The following is a 25,000-nucleotide window of genomic DNA, read 5'->3' on the forward strand; positions in this document are numbered from 1 at the left end:
TTGCCATAGTTAGTCCCATCCCCGTCCCCATCCCCATCCTCATCCCCATCCCCAGCTGTACCCTTTGATCCAGAGCCATGCGGCACGCAGAGGGGAAAAGCCCTTTTATAAAGCCCCATTGTTCACACAGGTGGGTGAGCGCCCCGGCTCCTGTATGCCACTGTCTGGGGGTTGTGTGTCAGACAGAGAGATATGTAGACAGACAGACAGGCCCTACAGTGAATTGGACTAGGTATCTGCGTATGGCATTTTGGGGTTGTATCAGACAGATAGAAAAACAGACTTCCAGGAGCTGCATGAAACCATGGACCTGTATGGCACAGTTTTTTATTAGACAACTGCCCATCCCCATCCCCCACCCCAGTCTGCATTGAGCAGTGAACCAACCAAACACACAGACAGACTGTGACACCAGGCACCAGGCCCCCCCAGTCTGGATGGGATGGGACGCTCATGTTTTTTACTCTTTTGTGTCCTGGGTGAACTCTGACCTGCGTTCACCTGACCTGTCAGTTTTCCATAACCCCACACTTCCTGTGCCTCCCACCCTCGCTTTGTAGTGAAAAACCAACAGAACGCATCCAGCTCATTACTCAGTCTCTGACGAATGGAGGGCCGGTTGTCATGTAGCATGCATGCGTAGTGCTGTGCCCGACCCGTCGCACTGCACAGAGTTCTGGGAAGCTGCACGCTCGTCAGCCCTCCCTTTTGATTGCGCTGAAGACCCAGAGCGTGACTGATTCACCCTGAAAAGGAGGAGACTCACTCGCCTCTCTCACTCTCTCTCTTGTTTTCTAGCTCTCTCTCTGTCTCCTTCAGCATCGTGCCATCCATGCACACACAAACACCTCTCGTTCTCGCACCACCCCCCACCACACACACACACACACACACACACACACACACACACACACACACACACACCTCATTCTTCAACCCTCATGCTTCATGCCCTCCCTCTTTCTCTCTCTCTCTCTCTTTCTCTCTCTCTCTCTCCCTCCCCCTCTCTCTCTCTCTCTCTCTCTCTCTCTCCCTCCCCCTCTCTCCCTCATCACTGGTAAACAAAAATCTTGAGCGAGACAGAGAGAAAGAGAGGAATAAATCACGATGGTGATCAAATTGGCAGGTGGCACCACCGCCACCAGAGCCGGTTTAGACCAGTCGAGTCGGGTCGGGTCCCCTCTGCTGCTGGTTCCTCTGGCCATGAGAAGCCGGGCCGGGCCGGGCAGTGACGGGCTGAAAACATCCCCATCCAGGGCCCTCCACTCTGCTCACAGGCCCAGTCACCCAGAAATAGTTTACTTGAGAGCAAAAGCAACAAAGAGGCAGAAAAGAGGGGTGTGAGCGGGACAGTGAGAGAAAGAGAGGGAGTAGGAGAGAGGAAGAGGGAGAGCGTGAAAGAGAGAGAGCGAGAGAGAGAGCGAGAGAGAGAGAGAGCGAGAGAGAGAGATTTGAAGCTTGTTTAGAGAGTGGGGTGCGGGGTGCTAAAGGCCACAGAGGTTTCGAGGCTGTGGGGGCTTGAGGAGGACATAGAGCCATAGAGGGGCCACATATACCTTATCCTACCCTGGGCCCACTAGCTCTTGTGTTCTGACCCTGCAGTGAACCCCCCATGCTCCTTAGGTCAGCCTGAGAGATGTGAAGAAGGGCAAGGAGAAAGGAGATCGAGAGAGAGAGAGAGAGAGAACTTGTGTGTGTCTACAGGGACTATCACCACACTTGGGCTTGTGAATGGCACTGGACAAGACAAAACTAAGCCCCTTCACGCTTCCTCAGTGGCTCTGAAGGGTGGTGTGGTGTGTGTTTACCAAACCAGGCTAGGATAAAACAATATCTTATATAATGACATTTAGGCTGCTGCTACTGCTTCATGACTTTGTCCCATGATGGCTTGTTTGTTAGTACCACTGGGACCACCACTGTTGAGACGTGTGAATGGTGCTGGGTAAGGCACAAGCACCACGTGCGCTCTGGCACTGGCCCTGTGAGCATGACGTGTGTGTGCGTGTGCGTGTGCGTGCGTGCATGCGTGCGTGCGCCTGCCAATTCTACCAAGATAGAGGTTGAAAAACATTAAATAAAGAAGTGAAGTTGTGCAGGTGCTGCTTCACCATAACCTGAATGTTGCCAGATGATGAGGGGTCCTCCTAGTGCTCATGGAGCTGTGCAGAAACACACAAATCTGGCGAGAGCCAGGTTAGCCTCACAACCACATTTCAACGATAGCTATCTGAAATCTATCCACTACTCCTGTGCATAAGAAAGAAATCTCCGGTGAAACAGGGATAAAAGATGGCAGCCTGACTTCCAGTCAGGAGCATAGTTGATGTGCTACGCCAACAGACAGATTACCGAATTCCACACCGTATTTCTCCCTCATTTCCTGGAGTTTGCAAGGGGAGGATCTCTGGGCTTAGCGGAGATATTGTATGGCATTACGTAGGCCTATAAAAAGCCAAGAGTAAAGTATATGACTGACTGACTGAAGATGACGGGGTGAGGGTGCCAAGAGACTCCTAGCCGGAAAAAGGGACAAAGCCAGCTTTTGTTTTACACACTGTGTGTGTGTGTGTGTGTGTGTGTGTGTGTGTGTGTGTGTGTGTGTGTGTGTGTGTGTGTGTGTGTGTGTGTGTGTGTGTGTGTGTGTGTGTGTGTGTGTGTGTGTGTGTGTGTGTGTGTGTGTGTCAGAAAACATGTAATTATAGCGGTGGAAGATATGCAGACGGCACTGCACCGAAGGTACTCTTGGTGCATAACAACAGCAGAGCCCCTGGATTAGCCTGGCTGTAATGACAGGCTGAAGTTATATGGCTAAGCCCCGTCTGGAATAAACAGCAATAAAGCATCGCCTTCCCAATCATCTTCCTTCCCGCAATCAGCGGCGTCGGTGAGATGGAGGCAGCAGGGTGAGAGTGCAGTTGGTGAGAAGGCGAGAGTGAGCCAGTGAAATCTAACAATTAAAGTCTTACCGTCTCCTTCTGTGTCTTTTTGAAGATTTTCAGTGAGTCATGACTGGAGGCTTTCTGCTGCTAAGACACTGTTTATGTTTATGTTTCAAGCACTTTATTGTTCGGGGTGTAAATGAGCTGCGTACCATCATTTAAGGCTACTTTTAGCATTACTGTAGTGTGTGTGTGCAAGTGTCTTTCAAAGTGAGGCGAAGATACAAAGAGGTATCAACATAAAAACACAATAATCAAATTGAAAGGTCTTAATTGTTCATATGTTGTATTAGTAATACAATCAGTGCTTTAAATTAACACCTGCCAACCAGCAAAATGCTAGTTTGGCTTGTAGAAAAAACAATTCACTTGACTGGTGGTGCGTTTGTGTTTGGCCAGTAAGATCAACATCTATACTTGTCATATTGGCTGGTGATTAGGCCTAATTAGAGGCCTGAATACCATATCACATATAAAACGTTCATAGTGCAACCTACTTTCCCAATCCTCACATTCTCATTTCTGAGTTTTGATGGGGCTTATTGTAGAGAGTGCAGGTATCTGCAAGCAGAGTGGTTAGCCTCTCTCACTTGCCAAGTATTCCACTGTCACACCTGCACCTTTTGAGGAGGAAGAGAACACTTCTGGACCTTGCCAACAGGATCCGACATATTATGCTGCAGGTGTGCAGTAGGACAGCACAGATCAATCCAGACCTCAAAACCTCTGCAGTCTCATGCCTTTACCCCCCTCCAGATACTGCCCATGTGACGATTTTACTTGGTGCAGTATATGCATGCATTAAAACAAAACTTGGCAGCAAAACTTTTCTTGCCGTGCATTTCATTGACTTAATTTGGACTTGGACCAGATCATCTGGTGGTTTTCCCTCTGCAATGAAGCTGATGGGGAGGGATACAGGGGTCAGTTGTCCCGGGCCTAGAGTCAGAGGGGACCCAGAATTTGGTCCTCATTACATTGCATGTATTAAGTGGGGGTCCCTTTCAGAAGACTTTGTCCTGGGCCCGGCCAACACTGTCAGTGGCCCTGCCCCTATGCATAGTACACAGATGAAGGGAGGGGTTCCATCATTCCTCCCTGAGAAAGAAGCAGGGGTGGGGTGGGGTGGGGGTGTCAGCGGGGGGGTTGGGGTTACGGGTGGGGGAGGGGGAGATCGGCTGAGAACGATGGAGGGAGGTTCCCTGTGGAATGCCTGGAAGGTATCTGTGAAACCAGAGGTGGTTAATCCCTCAATCCCGCCACTGCCCCTTTAATCTCACTCTCTGAACAATATGAGGAAAGAAATGTAGGGAGTATTAGTATAACTTAGGGAGAATTTAGGGAGACTTTTTAATATTTTAGACCTTTTTTCTCATTATGTCTGATATGAAAACATGCTAGAGGGGATGCAAACTTGCCTTTTTGCTGCACTTTCAAGTTTGCTAGTTACATCATATTAGACTTAGCTGACACGTATATACAAAGCGACTTATGCATAGTTTTATACATAGTTTTATTTTACAGGGTTACATTGGTTAAATTCACTGGAACAATGTGGGGTTAAGTGCTCTGCTCAAGGGCACTTCAACCATGGATGGAGGTGTAGGGAGCGGTAAGGGTGGGATTTGAACCTGCAAACCTCTGATTTCCTTAACCATTAGGCCACAACTACCCCGAAGTTCTGAGATGTCCTGCAATAGTTTTGCTTTGCTGTTGTTTTAAGTTCATGTCACTTGGCATGCTCAACATATGTCTCTTCATAGGGGATTCTGTGCCAGCAGATGTCTTTATCTAGAATTGTTGGTACCAGCCAGTGTCTGTCTCTACGCCAAGTCTCCATCTTTCTCTCTCTCTCTCTCTCTCTCTCTCTCTCTCTCTCTCTCTCTCTCTCTCTCTCTCTCTCTCTCTCTCTCTCTCTCTACACACACACGCCCCCTTGAGAGAGCGATGGTGATGGACCTTGTACAAATGTGCTCCATCCCACGCACTATTTTTCATTTGCCCGAGAAATTCTTCCTGCATTACGGTCAACCCCATCGTCACACGTCATGGTGGTGGGGCCACAGAGGTGGGGGTGGGGAGTTAGTGCCTCTTAAGCTTTTGGCACTTTTGGTGCCAATTTCAATCACACACTCACACTCCAAAGAAGGGGCTGTGAAGAATTAAACCATAGAAAACTGTGCACTAAATTCGGCAGTGCTGAACACTTGAAGAGTCAAATGTATGTAACTCTCTTCTAGTTGGGTCTGCTCTCTAAGTGATGAACTCCTATCCTGGACTGTACAGTGTGCCGCATGTGTGTGCAGTATGTATTTCCTTGGTTTATGACTGCAGCTCAATGGCAGCCATATAATATCTCTCCACAGTAACTAAAAAATAAAAAGAAGATGGCATGATTAGATAGCTAAAACAAACAGAGCCAAAGGAGATGTAGGATTGTTTGGTTGTGGAGTGGTTGCGATTTACTGCTTTGTTTTTTTGACCCAGAGTGCAGCGAATCGATCAGAGGTGTACTTAAAGGAATATAAAGATGACAGAATTATCCAGCGTCGGGCACAAAGGTCAATCAGAGATCCACCCTCTAACGGAGCTGCTCTGTAAGCTAATTGTCTGGCGGTCTTCCAGCCGGCTGAGTAATTGTGCCTTTTTGTTGTTTTCCATTTTGAGGGAGGCTGACAAAAGATGATGGGGCTATTTTTGGTGAGCGCCATTCAAGTGAAAGGCGTGCGGCTCAGAGGAACAGACAGCTTCACAGAAAGTGTCAGAGAGAGAGAGAGAGAGTGAAAGACAGAGCGTAAGACAGAGCGTGAAAAAACCAAGTTGGTGTGAAACTGACAAATGTAGAATATGTTGAGGCAGAGAGACAGAACGAGAGGGAGAGAGAAAGAAAGAGAGAACGAGAGAGAGTCAAAAAGGAACAAATTAAGAGGAAGAAAGGAACAAAGTCAGAGGAAGAAAGAAAAAAGAGAGAAGGAAAGAAAGAAGCAGTGAAAGTAAGTGATAATGGAAAACAGGTCTTGGCTCATGCTGCTTTGCCCCTGCTGCCTGCCTCCGAGTCAGAAGTGCCCCCTCTTTGCTCTTAGCAGTGGCAGTGCCAGTAGGCTCTCTGCTTTTAGCGCATTGTGTGTGTGTGTGTGTGTGTGTGTGTGTGTGTGTGTGTGTGTGTGTGTGTGTGTGTGTGTGTGTGTGTGTGTGTGTGTGTGTGTGTGTGTGTGTGTGTGTGTGGAGGGTCTTAGCTCTCAGCAGTATGTGTGTGGCTCACTGGGTGGATGATCTCAGCAGGGTGTGTGTATGCGTGCATGTTGTTCCTCCTGTCTGCAGTGGGAGCACGTTATATGACTTCACACAAGCAATACATCCTACATCCTCTTTTGTCTTTTGAAGTTCCAATTTCCTCTTTTCATTTCTTCTGTACCTTATAACAATAACCCCTGGAGGTCATGTTGTCTTTACCTATCTGATGTCTGATGGTCAGTGCTGGATATCAATGTCCCATCTGACTTGTCAGTGCTGCATGTCATTCTGTTCCTCTGTGATTCAAATCAGCACCAAAGCCCACTGTTCTTATACAGCAGGGCTAACCCTATGAGGTCACGTTGTCTTTATTCATCCCACGTCTGACTATCAGTGTTCTGGATGCACGATGCCACTTTTTTTGGCACTATACGAGTATGAGTACGAGTACCTCATTTCTGTACTTGACGATACTGAGTACCGATACTTCTACCCCCCAAATGCAATGAAAATAAATGCATAACCTTGTTTTTTTTTACACTTTTGATATCTGTTCTATAGTCCCTTTCCATGTAGATTGAAATGTTAGTAAATGTATGAGGCAGGACTTTTTCCCATGCTCCTTTCAAGTCAACAGATCGTGATGAGATGTTGCGTTGTTTCGTCTAATAGCAGTATCTGTGCCTGGTAACGGCAAGTGTTTGACTTGTACGAGTATGAGTATAATGAGCAAGTGTTGCATCCCTAATCAGTGTTGGTTTGGATGTCCATCTGACGATCAGTGTCCACGTGAGAGGCAAATCAGCCGTACGGCTCTCTGGTAAGGGGGGCATCGGGTGCTGGCAGCATGAGGTCATATCTAGGGATGCACCGATACACATTTTTTCACTTCCGATCCGATCCCGATATCTAAATTTGGATATCTGCCGATACCGATACTACTCCGATCCAATACCAAAACCTCATATATGCATGAATTTCAACTTGAGGTAGGCCAAAGATGACTATTTGGTCAGAAAAGGAAGTAAAAAGAATAGGAAACGAATTCATAAGTAAAAGTATCAAGTAAAAAAGTAACAATCCCATCCTGAAAACTAATATGCAAGTGTTATGACTTCAAATTAACATTAATCCTGGCTCAATATCAGTCCTGGGAAAATTCCGATACTTTGGGAAAATTCCGATCCGATCCGATCTCTGAAAATATGTTGATATCTGAACCCGATACCGATACACCGATACCGATATCCCATCCCTAGTCATAACAGGAAGTGCAGATCACCTGTGCGCTATTTGCATTATTGTCAGATGGGCATGTGACACGAGGCCAGCAGGATACAATTTACAGTAGAGACCACACACACACACACCAAGATTTATATCTGTACACACACACACACACACACACACACACACACACACACACACACACACACACACACACACACACACACACACACACACACACACACACACACACACACACACACACACACACAGACACGGCTTGCTATCTGTCGAGCATGACAACACATCCCAGCAGTGTGTTTGCACATGTATTTGTGTGTGTTTGTGGTTGAGAGAGGAAAAGAGAGAGAGGGATCAGAGCGATGAGAGGGAGGGAGAGAGAGGAGTGGAGTGAAAGAAGACACTCCTCCTACCTGAGGGGGGAGGAGGGGCCTGCCCTGTCAGCAGAGTTGCCTGGCTGGGGTGGAGAGAAATACGAGTGAAGTACAGTCACACCGAGAGAGAGAGAGAGAGAGAGAGGGAGGGAGAAAGACTGTGAGAGAGAGAGAGAAACTAGAGAGAGGAGTAAAGGAGTGAGTATGCAAGAGAATGTTCACAGCTCCTCAGATCTTGAACCCCGTGGCTGGTACAAACACTACTGCTAGCAGACTCTGAAAGAGCTGCATTCCAGAGGGAAGAAAGAGCAACAGCCAGCAGTGACGGAGGAAAAGCAGGGAAGGGAGGGAAGGAGAGAGAGAGAGCGAGAGAGAGAGAGAAGGAGAAGGAGTGAACTGGAGCGCAAGAGACAGAGAACGAGAGATCAGATAACATTTGAGCCTGGAGAAGCTCCGGCAGCCAACTGTTGACCATTGACTTGGACTGGAAATACTCTTTGCGTTCTCTACCTGGCTGCCTGGCAGGCCGTGTGGCAGCTCTCCTTTCAAATCCCCAAAAGCTCCCACCTGCCTCCTGACGGCCTCCCCTGTCTTTTAGGAACCGGACTGGCTGGATTACGGGAGCTCATCCAAGAGGATCACAACCCATTTCCACTCCAGGTAACGGCAGATTAATGCAAACTCTTTGTGTTTTTTTTGTGTGTGTTTCTGTCTGTCTTTCTGAGTATCTCTGTGTGTTTCTGCTTGTTTTTCTGAGTATCTGTGTGAGTTTCGTATGTGTGTGTGTTGTGTGTATTTGTGGTGTATGTGCCTCTTGTTAGGGACTCTCTGGATGGGAGCCACTGTAGCTTTAAATCAACCTGTTGGTTCCCCTGCTCTCCCTCTCTCTCTCTCTCTGGCGCACTCTGTCTGTGTCCAAAGAACCTGTTTGGGTGAAACTCAAAGCCCAGTGCTGGACACACACGTGTGTGTGTGTGTGTGTGTGTGTGTGTGTGTGTGTGTGTGTGTGTGTGTGTGTGTGTGTGTGTGTGTGTGTGTGTGTGTGTGTGTGTGTTTGCTCGCTCAGAGCTGACGTGCCGATAAGCCCCCTGTCTATCTATCCCTCTCTTTTTCTCTCCCTCTTTCTTTCCTTCACACTCCCTCCATCTAGTACCTTACACACTTGTTTCACTCTTTCACACACTACTTCCATCCAGTCGCCCCTCTCTCTCTCTTTCTCTCCCCCAACCCCTATCTCTCTCTCTCTCTCTCTCTCTCTCTCTCTCTCTCTCTCTGTCTCGCTCTCTCTCTCTCTCCCCCCCCACCCATGCCATCTAGTAGCCCTGGCCGCTACTGTCTTATTATCTCCGGATTAAAGATTAATTTGTGCGGGAATGCGGGGAGATCAGTTGCAGCTCACCGGAACCCTGTCATTATGTGGGCTATGATGAGAGTGTAGCTGTTTTGCGCTGTCTGTGTAATGATGCGCATCAAGCGGTTGATGTTGTGGCGACCCCCATTGGACTTGAGAGAGAGGAAGAGAGGTAGAGAGAGGTGTGGATGCGGATGCATTCATTGAAAGCAGTCAGCGGTTTGGAACGGCGATGCGTTTTCCTTTGAGACAAATGACAGGCTGGGGTTGGGGGTTTGAGGTTTAGGGTGTGGTGGGGGGGTTTAGGGAGTGTTGGGGGTGGGGGGGACGTGCTCTGATTCTTTCCAAACACTTGTACTTCCTAATCACCCTGGCTTTGAAAGATGAGTGAAACCAGGAGATAGTGGCAGGGATAACAAATGATGATGATGATTGTGTGTGTGTGTGTGTGCGTGCGTGCGTGCGTGCGTGCGTGCGTGCGCGTGTGTGTGTGTGTGTGTGTGTGTGTGTGTGTGTGTGTGTGTGTGTGTGTGTGTGTGTGTGTGTGTGTGTGTGTGTGTGTGTGTGTTTGCACGTGTGTCCCTTTAACAGCCTGCATTAATCACCCTCCAAAATCTAATCTATCTCCCGAAACTTGTAGTTGATCTTTCTTTTTTCCATTTCCCCTATACCGTCTCAACATTGGTGGAAGTGTGCTGCCATACTGTGTGTATGCCATGCTTTGCTTTGCTTGGCTGCGCGGTACAGGGAAGGTTGGCATGCTGCAATGTAAATGGTGATAAGGTAAGGTCAGATAGATAGGGGGGGGGGGGGGGGGTAACTCTCTGTTGTGCTGCTGCTGCTGGGGCTGCTGCCAGGGGGCTCTTATCACCACACATTCCTGTTGCTGACTGGCTGGATGACTGACTGGCTGGCCACCTCGTTAGACTGTGACACTACTGCTTCCTCCGGATCACCCCTGGGCCTGATCAGATTTCACGCTCATGTAAACACGCACACCCATGCACACACACTACATCTACTGTATATAAAACACACACACACACACACACACACACACACACACACACACACACACACACACACACACACACACACACACACACACACACACACACACACACACACACACACTTTGTATACCATGCCACATGCACATGTGTATGGATTTCACATTGCAGGTCGGACTCCTAACACTTTCTCAAGGAGCTCTGCACAAACCAACCAGCTAGTGGTGGGTGGGGAGGGGGGGGATGTTGGAACGGACTCTCGTAGATGACCCTGCCTCATGTTGACAAACTGGCAGTGGTGTTTGATATGTGTGCTTGATGAATGTGTGTGTACCTTGCCTGCTCTCCAAGGAGCAAGCCAGCAGGCGGGCAGAGAAGTGGACAAGCACGCTGAAGGTTGGCACGACATGCAAATCAACAGGGCTGGACATTTAGCAAAGGCAAACCACACACACACACACACACACACACACACACACACACACACACACAGACAGAATACAAAGACAGATGGTCTGTGTCGACAGCAGCCAATACTGAATCCCACATTAGATAAGCAGTTCATTTGAGAAAAAAAAAACCACTTGAACATGGGGTGTTATGTCGCCTGTTTTTTTTGTTTTGCTTTTTGCTTTTAGAAGGCATCAAAATCAAAAGAAAAGATCTGACAAGATGTTTAGAGACAGACAAACAGGTTCACCATCAGACAAAAAGACAAAGGTGAAGATGTTCATTCCTATGACAAACCAGATAAAAATGGATCTGATACGACAAACAGGTTGATTATCAGATTAAGTCTGCAAGCAGAGTTGTTCATACCATGACAGCCATGGCAAGGGTAGAACAGCAGCACTGCTTGGAAATGAAAATTCAACACGGTGATGAAAAATTGATCACCTTCTAGGCTACCTCAGTCACAGGATATTCAATTCTCTGTCATTTACAGTCTCCTACTGATTCCCTCGCACCCACACAGGCGTACTGTGTGTGGGTGCGTGTGTGTGTGTGTGCGCGCGCGTCTGCGCTTGCGTTTTGGGACTTAACACCCACTTACAAGTTTTTATCTTTTAGGTCTCTTAGAGTCGAGTGGCTTTTTTTAATGTATGGGTGTTGTTGATGCTCTACACACTTTGGAATTTTATCTTGACGAAACACTTTGACAGTCAAAGTGAGTTAGGCAAAAAGGAATGCTCCGTTTTTTTTGTTTTTTTGTTGTTGCTCGTGTGCGTGGTGAAGATCATGTTTCACCTGCATGTTGTGCAGTTCAAGGGGAATGGTCAGCCTGATAAGACATGGTCGTGTTTCATCAGCGTGTGGGAAGTGTGAATACACATGTTCCCATCATTCTCCTTTCAGCCTCTCGACATTTTCCATTAACCGCCTGAATGTTTTATCTCGCCCGTTGTCTTTTTTTTTCTCTGTCTCCCTCCTTTTTTGTTGTTTTGTTCTGTCTGCCTAGGCTGTATTTCTCCCACTCCTTTCTTTTGTGTGTGCTAACAATGTGTGCTGTCAGCGAAAGGGGGGGCTTGGTTGGACATTTTCTTTCACTCACTGTCAGTGGACATTCAATTTCCCACTTCTTTTTTGTGTCTCTGTGCACACTCATCTCTTCATTCTGTCTCATGATTGTGTGTGTGTGCGTGTGTGCGTGTGTGCGTGTGTGCGTGTGTGCGTGTGTGTGTGTGTGTGTGTGTGTGTGTGTGTGTGTGTGTGTGTGTGTGTGTGTGTGTGTGTGTGTGTGTGTGTGTGTGTGTGTGTGTGTGTGTGTGTGTGTGAGAGAGAGGGAGAGAGAGAGAGAGAGAGAGAGAGAGAATGTCTCTGTGTGTGTTTGTCCGTGTCAGTCTGTTATGTGTGCCAATCCCTGCTGCCTGTTGAGTAAAGATAAGTTGACCTTTGTGTCCAGGCGTGTAGTGATCGCTATAGCGTCGCTCTCCAGTTGTATGGCTGCCAGTGAGAATCGTAAGGTTGTAATCCAGGCCAGAGTGATGAGGTGAGTCTTGGTCATTGCCCTACCCTCTCTACCCTGTGCCCTTTATACTGCTTAGTGCAGGCAAAATAAACACACAGCCTTGGCTTCACATGACAAGGGCACTCACTCAGTCAGTAAGTCCTTGACAAGGGGATGAGACTCCAGTCGCCTTTGGGTCAGAGAGGTCTACTCCTTTCCCACCCGTTGTGCATTAAAATAGAAGTGTTGGAATGAAGGAAGACAGAAGAGCAGGTCTGCAGCAAAGGATATAGTTTTCACTGCACTTGAAATGTAAACAGAGACAATACACCGTAACTGAGGACATCTTTGCTTGCTCAGATATCTATTCTGTTGGAGAAGAAAAGTTGGTGTCTTTTTGTGATGTTCATTTCAAAAGATGTGCTCCAAGTATCTCATATCAAGTTTATAGTGACGGCATGAAAGCAAAAATCCCCTCTCTCAATCAAAACCTGGGTGGTGGTGCTAGCGATAAGACAGCCATGTTGTGAAACGTCTTGTGGTCCGCATCCACCACACACACACACACACACACACACACACACACACACACACACACACACACACACACACACACACACACACACACACACACACACACACACACACACACACACTACTGTGGCCGTGTGCTGTTTTGACAAGCCCCTTTGGTCGATGTAAATCTCCACTGTCTGAGAGAGGCCTCCCTATCGTCTACTTAGCCGGACGGACCCTCATCTTGATCTTCCGTAACTCCAACCAAGCGGAGGCAAGAAGCTTCAGACTTTAGGAGCTTAGGGGAACCATGTTGGGGGAGAGTCTGTTTTTGTATCTCCTCATCTCTTTTCCTCCCTGTTCAGTTCTTGATCTGTATCTAACTGAATTACGTCACCCTTCCACCATGTTGTGCAAGAAGTGCTGGTTGTATGGGTGAATGAATGGGCTTTTTTTATTCCGTCCTCCGAATCAGTGTCTGCCATAGAAGGCTAGTGTTTCTCTTAATCCTTACTTGGCTCTCTGAGCATGAGCTCACTTTGACACCAAGCTGACACCAAGCTGTGTCAGTGCCTACACAAGAACTCACTTTGACAGTGTGAAGCTGTGTGTGTGTGTTGTGTGTGTCTGACGTCTTCAGTTTTTTTCCCCTTGGACTTGCTGTTGTTTTCTGTGACTGTTGAAGCCTGTTTGGAACCTGTTTTAAGTGACCATTGGTGAAGTTTAGACTTGGAAGTTTAGAGTTTTCTTCTGATGTCACATTTGAAACTGTGTTTGTGTGTATCAGTTTTACCTAAGCCTTTCGGTCGGTTTTAAGTGACAGTTGAAACCTGGCAGAAACCTTTTTTTTTCAATGACCCAATAGTGAAGTTCAGACTTTTTGTCTTTTAATGTCACGTTTTTGTTTAAGTTTCTCACGATAATCCATCTGCTGTGCGGTGACAGTTTAATGGTGGAGTTAGAGGAACTAGTCGTCATGGAGGTGTGCTCTCTTCCCTCTCGACCTCCCTCCATCTGGTTGCTAAGGACAATTTCCCGCCCCCTTGAACCCCTCTCACCTGCCAACTCTGACTGGCCCCTCTGCATAGACGCACTGACACACACATTTTAATATTTCTGTTGGTTAGCACAATAGGCTCCTTTTGTATGTTCACTGGCAGTTTCAACAGGTGTAGATGTTCTGTTGTGTTGGTACAATACAGCATACTTGCATGTAGCTTACCAGCATGGTGCGCGCGCACACACACACACACACACACACACACACACACACACACACACACACACACACACACACACACACACACACACACACACACACACATACACACACACACACACACACACACACACACACACACTCACACACACACACACACACATTCTGCTATCACTACATGTGTGTCTGCTGGTTGTCAGTCCCCTGGCCAAATCTGTGCCCCTGACGAGGCTGGCCCCTGGGGAGCGAGGCGGAGATATATGGCCCCCTCTCTCTTCCCGTAAGGTGAGTCTCAGAGCCAGGGCCTTCGCTTGTAAATCTTTAAGACGGGCGACATCTAATTTCTCTTTGTACCTCTCTCTTGCTCTCTGTCTCTCTCTCTCTCTCTGCTCTCTGTCTCTCTCTCTCTCTCTCTCTCTCTCTCTCTCTCTCTCTCTCTCTCTCTCTCTATCTATCTCTCTCTCTCTCTCTCTCTCTCTCTCTCTCTCTCTCTCTTTCTCTGCCTCTCTCTCTCTGTCTCTCTCTCTCTCTCTCTCTCTCTCTCTCTCTCTCTCTCTCTCCCTTCTTCCGTCTCATCCTCCCCAGCCCCAAACTTGTGGTTGAACGGCAATCAGTCACAGAGTAAGAGTACGTAATGACAGACTGAAAGTGTGTAAAGCTGTCGTCCTCACCCTTTCCCCCTTGCCCAACACACACACACACACACACACCAACAACACCACCACCACCACCACTAGAAGACAATCCCTCCCGCCCCTGTACTCTATAAATACTTCTCAGACAAAACCTCAGAGTCACTTTGTCGCCACTGGCCTGGGTGTCACACACACACACACACACACACACACACACACACACACACACACACATACACACACACACACATACACACACATACACACACATACTGTATATAGTACTACATACACACACTGCACTGTGGGCCGCTGTGGCGTAATATGAATGGCCGGCGGGAATGGTTAGGGAGAGGAATGCAGGCTCGTGTCACAACTCCTGTGCTGCCCGCGGCTAACCCTGCCTATGTGTGTTTCACAATTCCAACCAGCATTCCTCAGTGCCGCCTTTGACACGATAGACCACAACATACTAATTGACCGCCTTGAATCTTGGGTAGGCTTGTCCGGTCACGTCTTAGAGTGGTTCAAAACATATATTACAGGAAGACAGTTTTTTGTCACCATCGGAGAATACGTCTCCAACAAGTATGATGTGCCTTTTGGAGTTGCTCAGGGTAGTTGCTTGGGCCCTCTCCTCTTCTCTCTCTATATGTTGCCCCTGGGCTCCATCATCAGAGAGCACAATGTTGATTTTCATAGCTATGCCGATGACACTCAACTATATATCTCTGTCGAGCCTAGCCAAACCACTGCCATTCATGCCTTGACTAAATGCATGTCTGCCATTACAGATTGGATGAACAGTAACTTCCTAAAATTAAATGAAGATAAAACTGAAGTGTTGCTCATTGGGCCTAAGAAAAAACGTGCAAAACTCCACTCAAGCCTAGGTGACCTAAGCATACACATTAAAGATAAGGTTACTAGCCTAGGTGTGGTCATAGACTCGGATTTGAGCTTTGAGCCTCACATCAACAAGATAACAAAATCTGCTTTTTTCCATCTTAGAAATGTCAACAAAGTGCGCGGCTTGGCCCCCCCGACAAGACGCTGAGAAACTTATTCATGCCTTTGTCACCAGTAGGATAGACTACTGCAATGCTCTCTTCTCTGGTCTCCCAAAAAAATTAATTGACAAATTGCAACTCATTCAAAACTCTGCGGCAAGAATCCTAACAAGAACCAGAATGAGAGAGCACATCTCTCCTGTCTTGGCAGACCTGCACTGGTTACCTGTCTCATACAGAATCGACTTTAAGATTCTGCTCACAGTATTTAAAGCATTAAATGGACTTGCCCCTAGCTATATCTCAGACATGCTCTCTTTTTATGCCCCTGCTCGAGCTCTCAGGTCCACTGATGCCAAGCTGCTAAGGACCCCCACCCCCCCCCGCCCCGCAGAAGAAGATCGGCGACGCCGCGTTTGCCTGCTATGCGCCCAAGAGATGGAACGCCCTCCCCATCGAGATCCGATCAGCCACCTCCGTCGACTCCTTTAAGAAGCAGCTGAAGACCCACCTCTTCATCCTTGCCAACTCCTAGCTGCCAAGGCGTCATAGTGTCCCAGCCGCCGCAGCGCCCTTACTACTCGCAATCCAGCCCTGGCAGGGGGCTCCCCTAGGTGGCCGCTGGTCTCTGCCTGAGGTTTCTTCCTGACTACAGGGGGTCTTTTTTTCTCAGACCTCACCGAGCTTTTTTTCCCCCTCACAAACTATGAATCAAGCGAAAGGGAGTTTTTCCTCACCCCTGATGCCACCAGGGGCCGCACCTGAGCGCCCAATCTCTGTGTGACTATCTATGACTTATGATAGGCCCAGCCACTATGGACCTTACACATCTAAGAATCCTGGTCCTAACCTACGTTGACCTTATGACTCTACATTCTCTGTCTATCTCTTCTTCCTCTGCCTTCTTGCTTTTTCTGCCTCTCCTCTATACCTCTCCTTTTAAATCTATCTCTAACAATGTTTTTTCCCATTTGTTAAGCACTTTGAGTTACATGCCTTGTATGACACAGTGCTATACAAATACAATTATTATTATTATTATTATTATTATTCCAGGACACTGTTGTTTTTGTTTGCGTGCATATGTGTGTATAATTGTGTGTGTGTGTGTGTGTGTGTGTGTGTGTGTGTGTGTGTGTGTGTGTGTGTGTGTGTGTGTGTGTGTGTGTGTGTGTGTGTGTGTGATGTAGTTACAGTATGTGTAGGTGGGGTGGGTGTTTAGGCGTATCTGCATGTGTGTGCATGTGTGTGCATGTGTGTGTGTTTGTCTTCTCTAGGGTGCTTCTCCTTTCCTCCTGCTGTCACACAGCAACAGCAGCAGTAGCATTCAGGAGATGTGTGTGCAGGTGTGGTGGGCGTTTGTGTTTAGGCGTACATGTGTGTGCATGCTCGTGTGTGTGTGTGTGTAGATGGGCGTGTGTGTGTTTGTCCTCTCTATGGTGCTTCTCCATTCCTCCTGGAGTCACGCAGTAACGGCCGCCGCATCCAGGAGTTGCTGGGATGGGTCTCTGGGAGGCTCCGCATTCCTCAGCTCATTCCAGAGCCGGTGTCAGCCCGTATCGTATCCCTTTCTCCTCGCCTGGTCTCCCTTCGCCTCCCCTCGCCTCCCCTGGCCTCCCCCCGTCGCCTCTTCTCTTCTCCTCTGTCAGTGCAGGTATGTGGCGGCCCACCCCGTGTGTAAACACGCCATAGGGTCACCGGGGCCTGGCCTCCTGGCCCCGGGCCTTCTTCGCTTAATTAGGTGTCTCTGCCTCGGTGCGTGTGTGTGAATGTGCGTGTGTGTGTGTGTGTGTGTGTGTGTGTGTGCGTGCACTTCTGTGCCTCAGTGTGTCAACCTGAGATGGTCCTTCGAGCCCACAAGAGCATGTTTTCTTTTAAAGCGCAAGTAAATAAATAATAAAAAAAAGATTGTTATCCACACAAACAAACAAATGAGCTGGATTGTTTCATCCCCCTAGGTTCCCCGCGGCACCTCCGCAATCAGTGCTGTTGCTGCTCCAAACACATACCTCAGGCACTGCATGCCGTGCTACATAAAATAATCCTCACACAGACTAGAATGTCATCTTGACAACCGGATCTGGGAAAATAAAAGAAAAAAATCTCTTGTTTTTATGGCTTTTAAAAGACAGATGTTTCCCAGATATGTGCATCTGTTCACGTCTTTATTGCGCAACAGAGAGACCCCGCTAAAACTGAGGTTCAGATCTGTTAGAACATCTGCCATTCGCAATCGTTTTTTTTTTGCAATGTTTTCTGGATGTTTGCGGTATTTCTGTTGGACCCGCATCCAACGCCCCTACCCCCCCGATCCCCCCCTGTTTCTCTTCAGTCAGCACTAGATTGCTGGTGGTTTTCATAAGCCTGTTCAAATAGAGGGTTGGATGGTGTTACACAGCGGGCCTCAACAGGGGTGTAGTGGGCTGAACACACATCCCGTACCGCATTTGGAGAGGCAAGGGCTTGGGTGTTGATGGAGGGAAATTCTGCTGCCTTTCTTTGTCTTACCAGAAATAAATCGACTTCCTATGAGGCTCATACGATACTTGAGATTTTCCCTTCCTCTAAAACAAGCTGAGGGTTGAAGAACAAAATCAATCTGCAAGTCTGAGAATAACAGGAGAAACAACAGACTTTACTGTGTTGGTTGAGACTTGAATGTATCCACTGAGAGACTTAGAAATAGTCAGTGATAACATTTTTTGAATCTTACCATTGTTTTGCTTGCTCGGTGTCTCTTAATGCTCAAGACTAAGAGGAGAAGAAATTAAGAGTATTTTTAAATCTTTAACATCTAAAAATAAACCTGAATTTGGAATCAAACTATGATGAAGGGAAGAACTTTTGCTGGCCCTCAATGGTATAAGACCGTTTAAAAACTCATCCTGCTCTTTAACTGAACCCAGTTGTGTCTCAGTAAAAAATAGTTAAAACAAAGAGAAGGAGAACTTTGAATTTTCATTTCCCGTGGGGTTTACGACATTTCACTTGTGTAAGCACAAAGAAGCCTTTGATATATTTTCATTAGCACTAATTGTGGGATTTGTTCCTGCAGAGTTCAAATGGGTGTGTAGTTCAGCTCTAATTTTGCCTCTTCTGTCAAACTGAATCTTTCTCTCTCTCTCTCTCTCTATCTCTCTCTCTCTCTCTCTCTCTCTCTCTCTCTCTCTCTCTCTCTCTCTCTCTCTCTGTGAAAATGCAGAGCAAAACACATGACCATTCTTTAAATAACTGATGAAGCAAGTTGGGCACATCTTGTCATTCTTATTTCTTTTTGTCAGTCTTTCTTTCCATTTCTTTCCCTCTGTTCACCCCCCCCTCTCTCTCTCTCTCTCTCTCTCTCTCTCTCTCTCTCTCTCTGTCTCTCTTTCTCCCCTTTTTCCTTCCTTCGGGTTCTTTTGCCATCTGATGCAGTGTTGGCACCTCTTAATGTGTGTCGTGTTAACGATGTGTTAACAGCGAATGAAAAACAGATACCTTTTAATAGAAGCAGATGTGGCAGCAGCCAAAAAAAATAGTCCATGAAATAAAACGCAGCATTCTTCAGATGGCAAAAATAAACAAGTTTAATTTCATTTTCTCAGAATGGAAAAGACAGATGCTAGAGTGTGCTTGTGCATGCATGCATTCATGCGTGTCTGTGTGTGTGAGCGTGCGATTGTGTGCATTCCCTGGTGGGTTTTCTACTTGTGTTTTGTGTTACAGCGAGAGTGTGAGAGAGCGAGGGAGGAGAGACTTGTTTCGAAAGGCCTGGTTTCGAAAGAGAAAAGAAAAATGATGGGATGAGATTTGCAGCTCATCATCCCCATGAAGCGCTGACTGACTGCCAGAGATGAGATGAGCTGGTGTTATATTTGACCAGCCAGTACCTCTCCTCTCTTCTCCTCTCCTCTCCTCTCCTCTCCTCTCCTCTCCTCTCCTCTCCTCTCCTCTCCTCTCCTCTCCTCTCCTCTCTTCTCTTCTCTTCTCTTCTCTTCTCTTCTCTTCTCTTCTCTTCTCCTCTCCTCTTCTCCCTCCTCTCCCAGGTCACCTAGGTGTCACCTGGGCTACATGATGTGGCTCCGTCTGACCCTCCCTAAGGGCTCAGGGCCTCATCAGGTGGTGTGCGTGCGTGCGTTGCGTGCGTGCGTGCGTCCATCATGTTAATGGAATGTCCTGGTGGTATTTGCTCTTGGAGCAATGAGTGAAGAAGGCTGTGGAGCCAGGGTGACATGGAGACATGCGGTGTCCCCTCCATCAGGTCCATACCCTCACGGCACTTTGCTATTCCTGGCCCCCGCCTGAGGAACATGTCAGCCTGAGAGAGAGGGATGGAGACAGAGGAGGGGTGAAAGACAGAAAGAGATACAGTACAGAGAGAGAGAGAGAAATGTATTTACCCAAGACAAGTTGTCTCCATGGCAGTTGTGTGTGTGTGGTGTGACACATGTGCTGAATCAGTGGCAGAGGCAGTAATTACCTCAGGGACCCCCCCAGCAGCAGCGTCCTGCCATGGCTACACCAATAATCAACACACACTGTGTGTGTCTGTGTGTGTGCGCACACGTGTGCATATATGAATGTGAGCACGTCTTCAAGTGTGTGAGTATTTGTGTGTCTATGCCCAAAGCCATCTGAGAGGGAGAGAGCCAGAGAGACTGAGAGAAAGGGAGAGCCAGAGTGGCAAGGTTCCAGTCATGAGGCAGGGGGCTAACCCGGCCAACAGGTCAGGGGCCGGGGACCTCTGCCCCCAGGGACCTCTACCCCCCGCTTGCCCACCGGGAGGCCTCCTGTCTCTGGGGACCAGTCGCTGGGGGACCAACTCAGCAAGAGAGAGAACCACCTCCAGAGATGCTGGAGCTTTCTCAATACCATGGCAAAGCCACACTGCTGGCTCCTTCGTTAGTCTCTTTGCCAAAGCGAGGGGAAAAAAGGAAAGTGAAGGAGAAAAAAAGTAGCTCGGAGAGAACAAATATTTGTTTTTCCAAACAAACGAACAAACAAACAAAAAAAAGCAGGCAGAATGAATGTGCTGTGTAATGCATTATTCATTGGGGCGTGGGTTTCTTCTTGAAACCGGGCAACGGCACACTAATATTAATAACAAGCAGCCACCCCCACACACGCAGACACACACACACACACACACACACACACACACACACACACACACACACACACACACACACACACACACACACACACACTCCCTCCTCTTCACACACAAACTCAAAACACACCACACACACACACACACACACACACACACACACACACACACACACACACACACACACACACACACACACACACACACACACACACTCCCTCCTCTTCACACACAAACTCAAAACACACCACACACAGACACGCCACACAGACACACACACACACACAGCCCATTATTCATAGCTCTTTACTCTCGCTGCCAAAACTCAAGCCAACTATGTCTGTCTCATTAATACTCCCCCTTTCATGGTCGCCTTTATGAGAACTTAATGCTAAAGGAATAAGCCATAGCCACTCGTGCCACGTTTTTTGTGAGGGGGAGGAGGAATCTAAAATAAACTTAAAAACATCTTGGGAGCATTTTTTGTTGTTGCTGTAGCACAGCCAAGTTTGTTTTAGGTACTTAGTGCATCCCTGACGACACTTAAGGGACCTTGGTCGGCAGCTAGCGAGGAACCTAAGTATTTACGACGGCAAATGTATCATTTGTCCCCCTTTTTGGCTACGCTTTTGCTCTGATCTCCCGAGTTCCATTTGTGTCAACTCAGCGGTGGTTGGTGCTGGTGGTGGCGGCTGTGGCAGTGCAGAGGGGGTTGAGGAAAGGACTTGCTGTCAGCAGGATGGCGGGCCGTGATGGGAGGCCCGTAATGGGCTTCTCGTGTCCCCATGCCAGAGTCTAAAGCCTGGAGCTTGGAGCCTGGAGCTTGGGCGGCATCGTACGAGTACTTCTTAAAATTCCCGTGCTGCTCCGTTTGTGGCAGTAGCAGTGGAGGGGACCTGCTGTCCCCGGTCCTGTCCAGTCCTGTCTGGCGTGATGGCGGGCTGTGGCAGGCCCGTAATGGGCTTCTCTTGTCCCCCCGCCAGAGCAGACTTCAGCCTGGAGCCCGAAGCTCAGGCCCTCTGCAATAGCAATGTTCAAACTGATCCAGTTCGCCCTGCCCCACCACACCCCACACCCTACCCCACATGTAATCACAGGAAACAACTGCTGCACTCCTCTCAGACTAATTGCGGGTGTTCTCTCTCTCTCTCTCTCGCTCGCTTTCTCTCTCGCTCGCTCTCTCTCTCTCTCTCTCTCTCTCTCTCTCTCTCTCTCTCTCTCTCTCTGAGTGTGTGTTTCAGGGAACAGGAACATGAGTTATAAAAAACTTGGTGTAATGAATACAATCTACTGTCTACAATCTACAATCCACTGTGCGTGTGTGTTTCACGATTCAGGGGCATGTTTGGAACGTGTTTGTCTTGGTCTCCTTGCATTTTGTGCACAATATAACGATGCAATGTACACACACACACCCTTATCAGAGACCCTTGCACGCATCTCCCCCCAACCCCCCCTCTCTCTCTCTCTCTCTCTCTCTCTCCCCGCCTCTCTCTGTCTCTTAAAGCACCATTACTCCACACGTACCCATTGTGTTCCTGTCTCCGCGTGTCTGCCATGTCATGTGCAGGATGGCACACGGGCTCTCTGCCGTGTCTATTCATGATGACGCCCATCCATTGTCCTTTCATGCCCGTCCACTGGCCCTGTGTTGGGTGTTAGTCATGTGCATTTACCGCTAGGTAGACATTTGCATTTGTTCTGAAGAAAAAGATAAATCTAAGATTAGAAAAGGCTAGCAACTCGTGCATTCAGCATGTGTGTGTGAGCTGCCCTACAAAGGCAAAGTGCTGTAACTACATATTTTGTCAAAATAGTATTTTCGGCTGAAATGGTCTTTATTACACCTCCTTTATCGTGTGACAAGGTCTTATGGGCAAAATTTGTCCCGTTATAGAGATATTGCCTTGTCAAATATGCAGTAACTCCAATCTCCAACCTTATACCAAGGCTTTGAAGGCCTTTTCTGAGTTTCAATGTTGACGTAGTTACTGCAATTTGCCTTTGAAGGGCAGTGTGTATGTGTGGACGTGTGTACAGTACAAGAGCAGAATTTTCCACAAGAACTATTTGTAAATTCTCTTGTATTTCTCGTTTTCTTTGCCTCATGAATATCGGAATGGCAGTGCGTCACAGCTGTGAAAATGGTTTTCCTCTGAAATGGAGATTGTCCATGCAATTGGCACCATCTCCGCTAAACACAAAGAAACAAATGCCCACACACACAGCAGGCGGGAACACACAGACACACACACACACACACACACACACACACACACACACACACACACACACACACACACACACACACACACACACACACACACACACACACGCTGATCCAGTTTGACGACTAGCTTGCTGTCTTTGTAGTGTCTATTCCTCGTTGCTTGAAACATCGAATATTTTAACTGTACTCTTGTATCTCCAGCCTTCTCCTCCTCATATGCAGCTCCAAGGATGTGACACACACACACACACACACACACACACACACACACACACACACACACACACACACACAGAGCTGGCCTTTGAAGCGCTGCGTTCCTATCAATCATTCATCAGGCTGGGGCTTGTCCTGCTCGAGCGCGCCGTGCCGACACAGGAACGCAACGTTGACTCACGTTGCCTCTTCGACTGAACTTGGGACGCCTGCCAAGGCTGCCTACTTTTAGTGTGTGTGTGTGTGTGTGTGCGTGTGCGTGTGCGTGTGTGTTTGTGTTTGCTTGTTTGGGGGGGGGGGGCGGGTGTTTGTTTGTTTGGTGTGTGTGTGTGCGTTTGTAAGTGCGTGTTAGTTTGTGTCTGGGGGGGGCTGCATTTGTTTTGTGCTGAGTGTTTGTGAGAGCCAGCTGTCTGCTGTCTGATCTAGGATCAGTACACATGCTTGTGTCATGGAGACAGCAAGGTGTTGTGAATGAATGGGGACTCCTGTGTGTTGTCCTACTGTGTGTGTGTGTGTGTGTGTGTGTGTGTGGGTTGGTGTTTGTGTGTGTGGGTTGTTGTGTGTGGGTGCCTGCGTGGGTGGATGTTTGTGGAGTCATTGCTCTCTACAGAGAAAAACTAGCTATGAAGCACATTCGTCTTCACTCCGTCACTCAATTTGAACTCAAGCCTTGGCTGAGTGAGTGATGGATGGGCAGGGCGTGATCAGGGAGGCTCCTGTGGGGACTTTTGACGACTGGAGTGTGGAGACCCTGTGGTGAGGAGGACTGCTGAGACTTTATGCTGAAGTATGGCCTCGGCCGGGATGGTGGGGCAAGGAGTGGGGCTACTAATGTAGAGAAAGGAATAGAACATGGTTGAATAGCACTGTACTGGAGCCCGGAGGAGGTGAGACAATGGGGTAGATCTGTAGAATGTGTAATATAGAATGTATAGAATATAGAATGTATATATGTTAGTAATATACAATCTATGGCTAGATCACAAAATGCCTGCTCCTGTTCCATATGCTAGACTAGAGGGCTGAAAAGGATACACGAGAAGGGGGCAGAATGAACTGTGGTTAGAGGGTGCTGGTACTGGGACAGGGATGAAGGATACTGGGCTGTGGAAATGGGATGTTGGCGGCAAGGAGGGGCGCTAGGCTACAAAGTGTGAATAATGGACTGTGGTTGAATAGCACCGCATTGGATGCCAAAGGGGAAGTGGCATAGAGTAATACCTGTACTGGTTCTATGTTTCCTGGTGCTACGTTGCCTTAAGCCAGTGGGCTTAAAAGGCAATTTCAAAGAGCTGACGAAGAATGGTGTGTGTGGGGGGTCAATGCAAAGCTATGGCAGTAAGAGTTAGGCCCATCCCACTGCACTGTGTGTTCCATTTTTACACAAAGATGGTGGCTCATGGAGCCTATTACACACAGATCGCCATTGACCATTAGTTCCAGAATACCAGTAGTTCCAAGAAGTGTCGAACACAGAAAGTGCAGGTAAATGTAATTCATTTTAATTGATTTTTGCTTCATCTTTGCTTGTTATGTAATGGTTCTGTGTTGGTCTCTAGAGAAAAGAAAACTGCTGCCTAGAATTATTGAATCTACTTGAATCATGTCATCAACCAATGTCCTGTACTCCAATTGTCAAAACTCGGAATACCATGGCACTGGGTCAATGATGTTTTCGTAGTAGCACATGTCAGGGTGGTGAAACCAGTACGGTGAAGTCAGTATTGTATGTATTAAATTGTTTTTTTTTTATTGTCTAAGACGCATATGTATTGGAAATCATTACTAGTTAATTAATGGGAATTAGCTGTGCTTGTTCTACCTGACGTCTGAGCCCTCCCAAAAACGGGATACATGGGTGGGGATGCAGGACGGAGTCAGAAGTGATACCGTTGGTGTGGAGAGGAGCTGTGTGGGATGGGCAGTGGTTTATAGTCGACACTCCCCATCCAGGGCACTGTGTGTTTGTTTGAGTATG

The 25,000-nt window shown here is 47.7% G+C and overlaps 1 protein-coding gene and 1 pseudogene across 4 annotated transcripts in view; both read left to right on the plus strand.

The window, feature by feature from the left end:
- rassf7a (Ras association domain family member 7a) overlaps nucleotides 1-25,000 on the plus strand; it is a 56,971-nt gene that overhangs the window by 13,575 nt on the left and 18,396 nt on the right. For 2 of the 4 annotated variants that reach the window (XM_063196611.1, XM_063196612.1), the window contains exon 2: nucleotides 8,397-8,458. The exons of 1 other annotated variant lie outside the window; for it this stretch is intronic. The gene's annotated coding sequence lies outside the window, so the exon portion shown is untranslated. Of the gene's footprint in view, nucleotides 1-8,396; nucleotides 8,459-24,829 lie in introns of those variants that run through there. One more of the 4 variants, XM_063196614.1, reaches the window with a different exon arrangement.
- Nucleotides 15,061-16,534, plus strand: LOC134446671 (uncharacterized; annotated as a pseudogene).

This window comes from Engraulis encrasicolus, chromosome 4 (assembly GCF_034702125.1).
Source record: "Engraulis encrasicolus isolate BLACKSEA-1 chromosome 4, IST_EnEncr_1.0, whole genome shotgun sequence".
In the NCBI taxonomy this organism is placed as follows: domain Eukaryota; kingdom Metazoa; phylum Chordata; class Actinopteri; order Clupeiformes; family Engraulidae; genus Engraulis; species Engraulis encrasicolus.